Genomic DNA, 6,940 nt, shown 5'->3' with positions numbered 1-6,940 from the left:
CTAAAGTGACCAGATAGGGTAAATCACTACTTGGGCCTATGGACCCGGTTCCCGGCTCACTGCACAGAAAACTAATGATTCATACTGTTTGAAAGTCGTAGGTTTATGGTTGATAATTTTTAAAAAGTCACCCATTTATTTTTCACAATACTCAATATTTTTCAATCACTTGTTTTACTCCTAATTGAATCAATTGTAGAAAATAAAAATGTAGATTTCAAAATCTCCTTCTCCGATGCCACACCACTGAGCCGGAGTGATTCTTTCCACTTTTACAAAACGGTATCATCAAATAAACACCTACCTGAAAATCGTCCTAGTGCTCGTTACAATCATTGCTACACTCGGCTCATCTGCCCATGATTTCATAGTTGACGTATCAACCATTGCACTTTCCGATGTAATTGGGATGATTTACGGACAAACATCACAAATTTAACACATTTCAACCTGTAGACACTTAAATGAGATTTTAATCAAGCAACGTATCGATGTTACAGCGGTAGCGTTACCCTTGTAAACGCGCAGTAAGTCATATTCGCTGAAATTCAGAATGGTTGATACGTCAACTATGAAATCATGGGCAGTCATATACTTATGAAATTGAGCAGCCATTGGACAATTTGCATGGCGGCAGTATATCTATCCACACTGACCACAGACGACCTCACTGATTGTGGGCTATCTGGGCTACGAACTACCAAAGGGTATCTCCTGCACGGTACCCATACGGGGTCCCTGTTGGGTATCAAAGTTCGGGTAGGAGAGTGTTAGGCACGTGTTACGTGCCGGGTGTTCCACACTCAAAACGATGCATAACAGGTGCCCATAGTGGAAACAAATGGGAGATGGGGGTATTACAACCCCCAAGGAGCGAGAGACTGTATGTCAGAAGAGTGGTGCACAAATGGTGCAAGCGAGTGGGAGATGGGGGTATTACAAGTAATAACCCCACAGAGTGAGAGACCGAATGTAAAAGTGAGCACACAAGTAACATAACACACACGAGTGTGCCCAATAGTCCCCCGAAATATGTCAAAAAGTCATCCCCGAACTATTCCCCCGCCGGGGGAATGACTGGACAGGAAGAAGTTTGTTTTAGTTGGTCGGGAGTGGTTATTACCTCCCCAGATTACTTGGGTACGCCTCCCTAAGTGTCTGGTTGCAGATTTCCGTTACCTTCGTTAAAAACAAAAAAAAAGTAAATCTAGCCATCCTATTGCAAACTCGATCTTACTATTCATCATACACCCAACTAGCGAATGACAGATTTTAAAACAATTGTTTATTAAGACATTTTAAAATCTGTATACATTTTTAACGTATACACGCATATAATGACATATAATTCGTTATTGATACTGTCGTCTTAGTGACAATGGGTCAAATGGTGGTGCGAATGGGTAACTGTTTCAACTACTTAGAATGCTTGTAGAATATATTTAATGTTTCTCACCTCCGACGACGGTACAGCTATAAGAAGGTTACATGTTTTTAATTAGAGCATTGCAGAATGTGTATTTGCCAAGTCTTCTTCTTCTCTATATTTATAAAACAAAGTTGGCATTTGTACGACCGCGCATCACTCAAGTATAGACAATCCAATTTTTGCTGATTTATATCCCTTTTCTTCTTTTCTTTACGAGGAAAAATGTTAAGATGAAATGGAATACTTTAAAGATCAATGCCCAATCTTTTCGTTGAAATGGTTTTTCGTACAATTTTGCATGATTTTTTTCAATTTTGATCATCTATATACATAAAACAAAGTTGGCATTTGTACGACCGCGCATGGCTCAAGTATAGACAGTTTAATTTTTTCTAATTTATATCCCTTTCTTTTTGAAAAAAATAACAATCGAAATAAAATCTCTCCGATGAAATGGTTTGTCGTGCATTTTGCATGATAATTTCAAATCATGTCATCTAAGTTGACATTATCATCAGATAACGGAAAGATCGATTTTTGTTAATTTTGGTTTGGCTACTAAATTAATTCGAAAAGTGTCATGATAAAATAATGTCAAAAAAGGAAAAATTATTTTGAAAAACCGGTTTGTTTTTTAGATAAATTGTGTACGTAAAATATATCAGCAAATTGATCAGTTTTGGGCGAGACAAAGTTTGCCGGGTCAGCTAGTTATATATAAAAGTGAAAGATTTTGTTTTGTGTTCCTATCTTATTGAACATATTTGAACGAACGTCCTGAGTGTTCAGACTAGATGATTCGATGCAAATATATGCCCATTTAGATACATCCTGTTTGTTGGTGATCCCTTATACTATGCCTTCAACGAGCTCGTTTGCCATTTCAATGAGATAATATTTTATATCATCTAACCTATAAAGCGATAAAAATGTGTAACACCAATCCCCGATACGACAGTTTTATAAGAACAGATATTAGTTATTATCCTCAAGCCCAATATCATAAGCAATAAAAATCACCATAAATAAATTCAATGCTCCCGAATCCCGCTATTCATGTCAAGTTCAGCACGCTCGAATGATTGGTTGGTTGTTCTGGCTTAGGTTCCGCAATAGTTTCAACATAAATATCAGCCCACGGCTGACGCTTGCGCTCAAAAGGCGAAAGACAATATCAATTCCGCGGATCATTCCTGCCGATTGAGTGGTCATTTTGTTCTTCTCACACAGCTAGCTTGCTCGCGGTGCTCCTCATTGCCTGCTGGGGGCCATCCGATGACTGTTGCTGGGCAGTTCCACAAATAATTCTGATCACTTTCAGGTCAATTAAGTTTTACGATTCGTTTCATCGCGAAGCCGATGTTCATATTATACGAAGCTATTTCGCACAACTTTCATCAACTCACCATTCCGTGCCGTGCCCCAATGTGTTATCTTTGGGTTAAGAGCCGAGGAGTCAGTGCTTGAGCGAACCAACGGACCAAAAAGCGTCCAACGACCTTCCCCGAAGGTATTCACGTCGTACCGCGTCGATGCTTTATAAACTGTGGCGCATGCCGCTCGTCAAGATGAAAGAAGCTGATATTATATTTGTACGATCTATTCTACTCAAGCCGAACCAGCAGGACGAAGACGGATGGCGACGACGCGTCACCCACCTCTAGCGCTGACCGCGAACGCGGAGGGCAGGCTAAATTGAAATTGATTGGTAGTTAAGGTAATAAAAAATGTAATTAATCTTCGCGGCAGTATCCATTTGAACACACGATCGCGTGAATAGAAAAGGATGGACACATGGTAGCAGTTACGATGGTCTTCATTTGTAGTAAATTTAATGCGAAAGCGTTATATTGCATACATTAAAATAAATACATAAAACATTGCTAAATGATTCATAAACCACATGCTTGCTTATCCGCAATCCACATCTGTAGATGTGAGTAATATGTTAAAATGTCACAGTGAAACGATCCTCAGCTAATTGCTGATCTAACGGTGAACAAACTTTACTAATGCAGCCACATACTAATGATTCCCTTGCATCATGGTTAGCATAATTAATTTAACCAATTAGTCAATTGTGCGCTTTTAAATATATTTCCTGAGAGATATTCATCAATTTTGCTTAAAAATTATTAGCTAGAACAGTGGATCTGCGTGAACCACAACATGAAATTTGGTACAAAAGTAGATATTGATTCGGGTGTATTTAGTAATATTCTGTCCCTCGGTCTGTTTTCAGTCTTTAGTATCGTTTTCCGAATAGTAAAAGTAGGACGTAAGCCGATAAATTCAAAATCTGAATATATCGAAAAGCATTAAAATGCGATTTATATTAAAACGCAGTGCACTCAAGCTTCAACAAGGAAATGAGGATCTTGATCTGAGCCCCGACGCCCAGGTAAAGACTAAAGTGGGCAGCCGCTCAGGATGGACATCTTTTAAGTTGTGCCTATAAGGTAAGACGGTATAATGCGCCCACCTGGCCAAAACGCTCAAGGCCATTACTGCAAACATATATGCAGAATGAAAACCAATATTAATTCACGAGTCCTAAAAAATCACACAAAAAGCACTTCTGGAACAATTTATTCACATTGCTTAGGGTTTTTAAATGTTCACATCGTTTCAACTTGTTGCTTGTATGTATCGGTTGTGAATAAGTGAGAGACGGAAAATATTGAAAATAGAAGTATTATTTAGATATTCATAACCAGCAGGAGGAAGATATTAGTAAAGATCTGCAAAAAGAGCCCTGATTGTGCCTTTCTCGTACATTAGATATATTTAATAAAATGAGTGAGAATTTCTTAGCGTGTTTTTTGTATATCAATCGTATTTTGGCCATAACTTTTGACCCCATAGTCCGATCTCGCCAATTTTCAATAGGAAACAATGAGACGGGATTCCCCGTCGAATTCAATGCAAACGAATCGGATAAACGAATCGGTGCCTAAAAGATGAGTGAGTTTTATTTTGCGCACATACATACACACACGCACAAACATGCACACAGACAGACATCATCTCAATTCGTCGATCGAGTCAATTGGTATATAACACTATGGGTCTCCGGGCCTTCTATCACAAAATCATCTTGGAAGTGTATATATAGCCTTTTCGTTACACCTTGAAAAATCTGTATAGAGTTTTAGCAAATACAAATTTGGAAGATTTTCATACAACAATTGTATTGAAATCTTACAATTCTTTACCTTGCAGAATCTGTGGTTGAAACTTTCAAAAAAACATTAGGTGTAACAAAATGTATTAAAACGCGAGAGACTTCAATGCAACGAATGAAGCAGTCAGTTAAATGAACTCCAACTGTTGTAGGGTTCTACAGTATCATCGATATACGTTGAGAAATATAGATCCGTCTCTCGCTCTCAGATAACATCTCCAGAGAATGAACACGGCGTTCATAAAATCACTTGATGTAGAGAGCCACAAGAAAAGGAACGAAAAAACTGTTAGCTCAGTTATGCAATGAAAAACGGTCCATCGTACCCACGGGGCTGCTGCGACGCGACGCGACGACCATCAGCGCATCAAGTCCAGCGTGCGCCATAGCGGGAGGAAGACAGAGAGCGAACTGGTATCTAGTTGATCTTGAGCATAAACACCGTACGTGACCACAGCCACCACAGTCACTGCCAGCCAGCCAACGAACGGAGCCCAGCTGGTTGATCTGCGCCGCACCGAACCGCTTTGCGAGCGCGAGCGGTTTCTATTCATCATGCAAAGTCGGTTCCGGCTGCAGTACAAGGACGGTTATTGGCTGTTGGTACGATGAAGTTTTGCTACGATGCATGGGTGAACTTTTTCTCTGTAAAATAGGCAGCGAGTGAGGGTCCGCAAAAGTTCCCCTCCCAAATGAACACAGTTTCCAAAAGAGAGAATATAGATAAACATTACACTGCGATGGCATACCCAATGAGGCCGCAGCTAACTAGTGAGTTTAGTCTTGATATTGCTGCTCAATGGTGGAGATGAAGCTTGCTCAGAAGCGTTATATATGCTTTCGTTGTTAGCATAGTTTAGTTATCTTTTTTTCAAAAGCACAAATTCAGTTGCCTTAATCCTTGCAGAACGGTTTTTATGTAGGGGAACAGACGGCTTTGGCAGGTTTTGTTCTATTATTGTCAGGGGGGTTTTTGTCGACCGAATTTTATGAAATTTGGCCAGAATATTCTATGATATGCAAAGAATGTTTGGGCCAAATCATAATCAGTCATAAAAAACCCCCTGACAATAATAGAACAAGACCTGCCAAAGCCGTCATTCCCCCTTACATATTTAATGCACATAATTGTACTTTTTTTCTACACCTTCCAAAGTCTTGGCACGTATTCAGGCATGTTACTGCCAAAATATGTAGAAACACGATGTCCCAAGTTCATAAAGATGTCCATATACCTAATATCCATTCATTCATAAATAAATACACTTATATTATGTTTTGGATATACCGTCACCAGGGGTGAGATTGGGCCCTGAGCAGTCTGTAGGTCAGATAACTAGATCGATCAAAAAGGTCTCTTATATTTTAATGTTCTTGAGCATGAGCATTAGCATGATTGACCGCTCGCGGTTGCTACTCTTTTATTGCCGGATTAGCTGTTGTTACGCAAGGATTCAACAGATGATACTCGGGCTCAGTAAACAGTGTGTAAGCACTGGTAATCCAATATTCTATGATAGAGCAATATTCTATGTTTGGACGAATGGTAACAAATTTTATATAAATTCATACGGAGAAATGCTAGAAAGGAATGTATTGCTCAAAACACGGTTGAGCCAAAATATGCTTTTTGCATCATGACGGTGATCAGCTTAAAGTAAAAATAGAAATTATTATCCCGAGCAACAAACATGTTGTAAATCAGTTGATGATATTCATATATGACCAAATTTGGTCATATATGAGTTATTGCAACCAAATCAACGTGAATTGTGCTGCTAGGGATGTTTCATCTCACGCTCAATGCACAATCCGATGCGAATATTACGTTGCAAGAACATTCGATTCCAAACTTATCATCACCGAAATGATGAAATGCTTTACCAGATGTATCGAAAGCTCGCATTAAAACGTTCGTCTCACCTGACGCTCTCAATCGGTCATCCAATTTGGCGAACGTGAACAAGAGTTTTGCTTTACTGCTTACGAATATCATCGTCAGCGTTGTGGAAAAGGGCGTTCAAGAGATGGTCTCTCAATATTGGGGTACATGCGATAACGAAGTGACTGCTTTAGAAAAGTTGTTTCGCGATGTGTATCTAGTACACTGAATTAATCCTCATTCAAAATTGTCCTGGATAAGAAATATAAATCATCAGCTGCAATATAATCATCTACATGGCCAAGAACCATCTAAATTTTTAATGCCTAAACCGTGTTTAGATCGATTTTAGAAAGCAAAATAGTGATTTTGAGCGAAAACAAAAATTTGGGTTGTAGAGGGTTAACATACCCAGGAGAGGAGCTTGGACGTTGTTTGATGAGTC

Source organism: Armigeres subalbatus, chromosome 1, assembly GCF_024139115.2.
Source record: "Armigeres subalbatus isolate Guangzhou_Male chromosome 1, GZ_Asu_2, whole genome shotgun sequence".
Taxonomy (NCBI): Eukaryota; Metazoa; Arthropoda; class Insecta; order Diptera; family Culicidae; genus Armigeres; species Armigeres subalbatus.
Note: the sequence above shows the minus strand (reverse complement) of the source record.